General features: G+C 30.6%; 1 long non-coding RNA gene across 4 annotated transcripts; it reads left to right on the plus strand.

The window, feature by feature from the left end:
• The first annotated feature begins 1,710 nt into the window (after positions 1–1,710).
• On the plus strand, positions 1,711–4,606 carry LOC136220606 (uncharacterized). Of its 4 annotated transcripts, none has more exons than XR_010684594.1 (7): positions 1,711–2,068; positions 2,462–2,575; positions 2,655–3,027; positions 3,165–3,254; positions 3,340–3,410; positions 3,659–3,729; positions 4,416–4,606. It is a non-coding gene; the product is annotated as an uncharacterized lncRNA (long non-coding RNA). The 4 variants fall into 4 exon arrangements; XR_010684596.1 differs by having other exon boundaries at positions 2,655–2,729; positions 2,951–3,027; positions 3,659–4,606; XR_010684593.1 differs by having other exon boundaries at positions 3,659–4,606.
• Positions 4,607–7,363: the final 2,757 nt, after the last annotated feature.

The raw sequence follows: 7,363 nt of genomic DNA on the forward strand, positions 1-7,363 counted from the left end.
TTATAGAACAAAAGACAAGATTTGGAAGGGTTTTTTTTTAAGAAAAGAATTGGAAGAGTTAATAGTAAGAAAAAAATTGGAAAAATCAATTTGTTTAAGAGTGAATTGAATGTGGTTAATGACATTTTTATAAGGGAAAATTACCCAGAAAATTCATATTTTAAAAACTATTTACAACTATGACAAGTTATAATTTTGGATTATATCAAACTAGTAAAATCAGTACTTTTAATATATTTTAAGGATTAGAGTTTATAAATTAGAAGTCTAGAATATATTTTCTAAGGTTTATAATTTCTGAATTTGAGTCTATAATTTTTAAATTATGGTATAAAATCATAATATATAGAGAGAATAATGACATATTAAGAATTAAATTTAGTGATATGACTTAGTTGTAATTTTGTACTTAATTATGATATTCATATATTTGACCCTTTTTATAAAGGCAAATGACATTAGAGTTTTTTTTTTTTGAAGTGGTTTGGTATTAATACCACAATGAAATACTTTTTTCATCTTCTAATATTTAAGCATAACTCATAGTTTTTTTTTCTATTTAATACGTTTATATCGAGTCATGATTATCCATCGTTTGACCATATACAATGACAAAAAGCATGGCTAGATTTATAGTTATTATGTAGTCTCTGTATCAAGTTATGATTGCCCCCCGTTTGATCATATATAATGATCCTATATTAGGTGGGGAGTTTATAGGAAGGTCCTGGTCCTCCAACTCACTAAAAGAACCTTCCATATACTAATGGACACACTACAACAAATCATTACTTGTGTCACGAATTATGTCACGTGAATTCAAATTTCGTGGCATATTTTAATTTAGCCACGGAAAAAATAGATTCCACTACAAACTTATGACCACTTGTTGTATTTATGCCACGGGTAATTTTTTTCTGTGGCAAACATATACTTATGCCATGAATTTTGCTACAGTATTTTTTTTTTCCGTGGCTAAATCTATTTATGCCACGGAAAAAAAAAATTACTCGTGGCATAAAATTACTTATACCACATGTAATTTATTTTATAAAAATTGTACTAAATTTAATTTTAATATGTTAATTTGTTGCATTTTTTCTATGTGGAGGGAAACTACAAAAATTCGTTTGGATTAATCTGAAAATGACACGATATTTTGAAGTCGTGTTTGTATCAAACCACTAAACACAAAATTAACACGAAAATAAATACTTACAAAGTTTTGAATGATTAGTTTTTTAATTACAATATCTAATTAATTAAAACAAAACTTATCAAAATTATTGCATTTAATAAAAATAGGAGAAAGTTATACTATCTTTGAAAAATTAGCTTTTTTTGGTAAACTACGAGGGGCTACGCCCCATTTGAAAAATTAGCTAAATCAACATTTGTAAAGTATTATTTTATTAATTAAGTGTATACAAATTATAAAGTTTTAAATTGATGAAAATTTTAATATTGGCGCAACGGTAAAACGTTGTTGCCGTGTGACCAGAGGTCACGGGTTAGAGTCCTAGGAGCGGCCTCTTGCCAATAAAATTGGCAAGGGAAGGCTTGCCCCCAATACACTCTTGTGGTGGGACCCCTCTCCGGACCCTCGCTCAGCGGGGACGCGTAATGCGACCGGGCCGCCCTTTTTTTTTTATTACTGGATTTCGTCCTAACCTTTTAAAATCCAATTACATGCCTTCAGCACTTGCAATCCTTATCCCTTCAACTTCCCCCCTCTATTATTTCCAAACAGTTTTTCTTTCCCGCTTCTATTTTTGAGAAATTTCCCTCTTCAAACTCCATTCCCCCTCTACTCTTTGGCTCTCAAGTGTCGGATGGCCTTCGATTGTACACTGATTCGTTTGTTTGTCCTTCTCCGAAACGCATGCTTCTCTTATCTTGAGTTCCGTCGGCCACCGACTGTGATTCAAACCCTATATTCGTAATGATTTCTTGCAATTGGATCCTCAAGCGGCAACTAACCCTCAGAACATGTAAGAACTGCAAACCCGATTTTACCCTTCCCTAAATCACCCTCACGCTTGTCGCTTCCACACTGCACATTTTCGAGGTAATTCATATAATCCAGTTTCCAATTTGTTATATTATGTTTGTTGTTTCAAACTATGACGCCTGGTATTTAATTATCCATTAATTAGCTATTGCACTTCAAACCAGTTTCGTTTTGTCATAATGCTGAGTTCCTTAATTTCATGTTAATTTACTAATACTTCATTCTGCAATTCATTGATTCCTTCTCTGCTTCTGTTTTTTTCATTATATGGATGTTTAAATTCATTATGAATATAAAGAAAGGGATTCCCTATATATGTTAACTGTGTGTAAAATCAATTATGGTTGATGTTATTTCATCTTTTTATATGTAACAGTTTATCTTGGGTTTTTTTCTCTATCTTTCATAAAATAATTACCTTGAATCACCTTATTCTTATTCTAATTTCAGTTTTTACCCTTTGGACTATTGCCACATTGATATGATATGGAAGAGAAAGCTGCAAGGACATATGATCTTGCTGCCCTCAAGTACTGGGGCCCTTCCACCCACATTAATTTTCTTGTAAATTTTGAAACCCCTTTCATGAATTAGTATAATCTTTCTCGAGATATATCTTAATCTTAGTTTTCGTTTCGTTTAGCTGGAAAAATATCAGGATGAGCTGAAGAGATGAAGAATAGATGAGCCGTCGGGAATAAGTTAATCATTTAAGACGGTAAAGACAATTTTTTTGCTTAATTACGAGAATGGTTAGTTAATTAATTGATTTTTTCCCTATTTCTATGGAGTAAAACATTTGGTTCTCTAGGAGTGATTCAATTTATAGAGGAGTAATAAGGTTTTCATTAATCTTATTGCATGGTTTCACAAGAAGCCCCTTCTTAATAGTATAAAGTTAGCTCATTGTTCTAACTGTCATATATCTATGTTATGGAGACATCACCTGCATTGAAGATGTCAAGCAAGGATAGGCAGAGTCACTGGAAACAAGGACATTTATCTTGGTACTTTCAGTGAGTTCTTTCTTTCATTTTTTATATTTGATAGATTTATATTCTGATATCAAGTTCAAACTTTTATTGGAATCTTGGTGAGTATAAAGCTTATACTTTTTTTTTATAACATTTACTGCATGTTGTTTCCACAAAAGACTAGTAATGCTTTTATAAGGCGATGATGGCCTTCTAATTTGGGGCTACTTGATGCATGCTTCTAATTGTCAACTACAATCTAACTTTCTGTAAGACTGTCTTTTTTTATGTTATTTTATCTGATAAAGTGGAATCAAAGTAATTTTATGAGTGAAAGAGATCATTTTATTTCAGGCTCAATGGCTTTGTTCTTCTGCTCAATCAGAACCTTCATTCTCTCCCTTAATCTCTGAATTGTCATTAAGGTTTCTCCTATCTATCCTCATTTTGTGCTTATTATGCATATCATCTTCTGTTAGTTATAATTGTTATTCTTTTTCTTATTTAGTTCATTTTTCTAATTTTTTGCTTATTGCAATTATTTGTGGGTTATGCATTGGTTAAAAATGTCAATTTTAACCAAGTTTGTGTTTTGAAAGTAATTACAATGTAAAATCAAGTCTTGAACTTAAATTGCTTTTGTTTTTGGATTTATTATTTTCAACCTAAAAAGAAACGCTAAAGAAAAGCATTGAGGAAGATGGAGCAGACAATTCCTTTGAGGCATCACACCACATAAAGCTAGTAAGTTTAATACCTTTTTGCTTTTCTTTCATTGAAAGTATTGAAAGATAGAAATATAAAAAGGAATATCATGATAACAATGTGGTATTATTAGACGATTGGTTACTAGAGCTTTGTTCTTTTTTGACTTCTCTGTTTTCATGGAGAAACCAGAGGATTTAGTTATTGCTGGAAGATTTTTAGCTCCCTATTATGTGCTAATTAGTTGGCTTGATCTTTCAATATGGGATTTTTTAATCAGTGATGATGATATGAACTCACAATTAATATCCAATTCCAAAAAATTTGAAGCCTTATCTTGGTGTAATTTCAATTATATTGAATTATTATTTGATTAATTGAAAAGTGGATCAATTACTCTACTTCTGAAATTGTAGACTTGTATGCTTATCTTGTTTATTTTCCATACAACTTTTGGGCATATCGTACAATGTTATTATTCATGCATACAAGCAATGTTGAGTCTATGGAAGTGGTCTGTACTATAACTTCTTAGTCAATTGTTGGTTGTGCTACGTGGTTTTCAGTATAATATACAACTATATGTTATCTTTTTAATAGAGCATAGAAGGTGAAAAGTATGATAGTTTGGTTTAGCCTTTGCGAATTCATAGTATTTTGTGATCATGTTGTGCTTCTTTGTCGTTTTTGTATAAATTACTACAATGTATAGCATATTTTCTTAGTATTGCAGGTAAAAAGAAGTTCGAAGAGCTAGTATCTCCATCCGCAACAAATGAATGTTGTTAACGTGATCAATATTTATAGAAGTTATAAGAGATTGGATATTGTATTTTATTTGATAGATATATATTTTTACTGTAAATATTTATATTATGGGGATATAAAGTATTTGATTCAGATGTCAATTGCACAATATTCAATATGTATATAAATAGATCTAATGACACCAATAAATTCTATGCCTCGACTTGTTTCATATTTGAATCTATTAATATTTTTTTCACAGTTTAAATTGGGTTAAATATGGCCAACACGAATTACAAAGAAAAAAGAAGAAGTTTGCCATGATTATATTTGTGGCTAAGCAAGATTTCTAGCCACAAGTGTTTTATCTTTGCTACGGTTATACTTGTGGCTCAATAAGGTTTCTAGCCAAAAATATTCTATTTTTTGCTACGGTTATGTCCGTGGCTAGCTAGGATGAATTACGACAGGCTGCTTTGTTTTGCCACGAGTATTTTAATTTTGCTACGATTTTTCCTGTGGCAAATGGATATGATTAGCCACGGATTTTTTTGTGGCATAAAAATCAATTTAAGCCACAACCATGATTTTCCGTGGCAACTACCTAGCCACGCTCACTTGCGCCACGGGAGTAGCTACCTTGAATTCTCGTGGCTAAATAGTATAGCCACAGAAATATCACACTTGTGCCACGATTCTAATCGTGGCGCAAGTGATGATTTGTTGTAGTGACACCTGTCCTTCACTTATAACAGCTCATCAAATAAAAAGTCTCTTTCACGGCAAAACACGTTCTCCATCTCCCTCCTCCATTTTCCGTCACTCCGATTGCCTCACTCAGATTGCCGCTGCTGATGAAGTCTTGTTGCCGATCTCCACCGTTCTCTTTCAACTTGTTTATCAGTGTAGTGAGACCTGTCACTGATTGATTTTCCCTTCGTCAAATTCTCTTCTCCGTTTGCTTCTTAACCATTCCACCTCTCTCTCTCTCTCTCTCTTTTTTTGTCAAAATGTCTAAAATGTTTACTATGTTACTAATATAGTTAGAAATAATAACCACAAAAATGTGCAAAACTACTTCAGTTTATCGACAAATTAATATGTTTGGAAATGTCTGATATGACAGTTTAATAATTGTCAAGTTAGTTCATTCAAATTTTCTATTATATAGCAGTAGTGGCAGAACCAGGACATTAGATGAGCCGAGGTTCAACTTAATGAAACAATCGTTGTTCATCGACGAGTCATTTAAAAAAAATTAAAACTTCATAGTTAAACCTTATTTCTATCTTTTATTCCTATATATCTTACCAATAACAACCTAGGAATGATAAATTTATAGGCGATCAATTACTCGATATGTAATTATAGGGTGTGGGCTACTGTTACTTTGTTGTAAACAAAGTAAAATTTACGTTGATGTGATCACCATTGATTTGATACTAGAATAAAATATAGTAATGATGGATTCAATTAGTTTTAAATTGGTAACTGTTTCATCCGGTTACAATTTTTTTTTAACTAACCTCCTTCCTCAATTACTTTTCCTTCCCCACTAATGCTTCGATTTTTTTTTATTGGAGTTTGATAGGTTGTTATTCTCATCCCACTCACAAATTGGCTTAAACTGTTAAAAGAAAAAAAATTACTAATGTTGGCAAAAATTCATAAACTAGCTTCAAAAGTATAAAACCAAAAAGTGAAATCACTAATTATGAAAAAAATCACTTAAAACCTTTAAATTTTACCAAAAATAATTCAGTTTACACATTATTCACATGAAATCATACTTAATTTTAGTAAATTATTAGTATTTATTATTATCCAAAAAAATCATTAATTTCATGTGAAATTTAAATCCTATATTATCAGAAGTAATTCATGTAAATCCACCAACTTTGCGAAAAATCAAGTTTCAGGCAAAACTGAACTTATCCTCTATTGTTAGATTTTATTTACGTAAAAAGCAAATTATGAACGTTAAATAGAAACCTTGTGAAAATAGAGTTTTACATAAAACCTTTGAAATTAACGCAAATCTTTTATTTTTAGATATAATTATGTATAGTTTGACTAAATTACGTAATCTTTTTATTTTAGGGGGGAAAAAATTCACAAACCTTGTGAAAATAGAGTTTTACGTAAAGCCTATGAATTTTACGTAAAGCTTTTATTTTTAGACATAATTTACGTAAGGTTTGACTAAATTTACGTAACCCTTTTACTTTACGAGAAAAATCCACAACCATTGTGAAAATTAGAGTTTTACATAAAACCTTTGAACTTTACGTAAATATTTTATTTTTAGATATAATTTACCACTACAAAAAAAAGGATTTGTTGTGACGAAAAATTCCGTCAGAACATATACTTATTTTGTCAATATACATATAGTGACTAAATATTTTGTCGCAAACTTCGTTGCAATAAGCTCGTCTCAATAAGTTTCTTGTGACGAAATTGTAGTTTGTCTCCATTATTAAGCTCATTTTAGACAAAATTTCATTCGTCACCTTTGCGGTATATATTGTGACCAATAATTAGTCACGACATCGATTATATTTCGTTGCTACTAGATTATATTAGTCACAAAATGTTAGTTGGTTGGACAAATGTTTAATACCTATTGTGACAAAATTTGTTAATATGACAAAAGAATATTTGTTACAATTAATTTATTATTAAAATGTGACCAATGCAATATTTGTTACAATTTATTTAATATATTGTGATTAGTGCATCGTCATCAATTGTGTGATTTTTTTTAACAAGTTAGATGTTCTCGTCATAAGTTTTTTGCTTTAAAACTTAATTATTCATTTTATATATCAAGCTAATGAATATAATATCATATCTCAAGACTCAATCCAATATTCTATTAATCCACAATAGAAAAATGTACATTATCAACAATAGAAAAGCCACT

The sequence above is a fragment of the Euphorbia lathyris genome, chromosome 2, assembly GCF_963576675.1.
Source record: "Euphorbia lathyris chromosome 2, ddEupLath1.1, whole genome shotgun sequence".
NCBI classification, from domain to species: domain Eukaryota; kingdom Viridiplantae; phylum Streptophyta; class Magnoliopsida; order Malpighiales; family Euphorbiaceae; genus Euphorbia; species Euphorbia lathyris.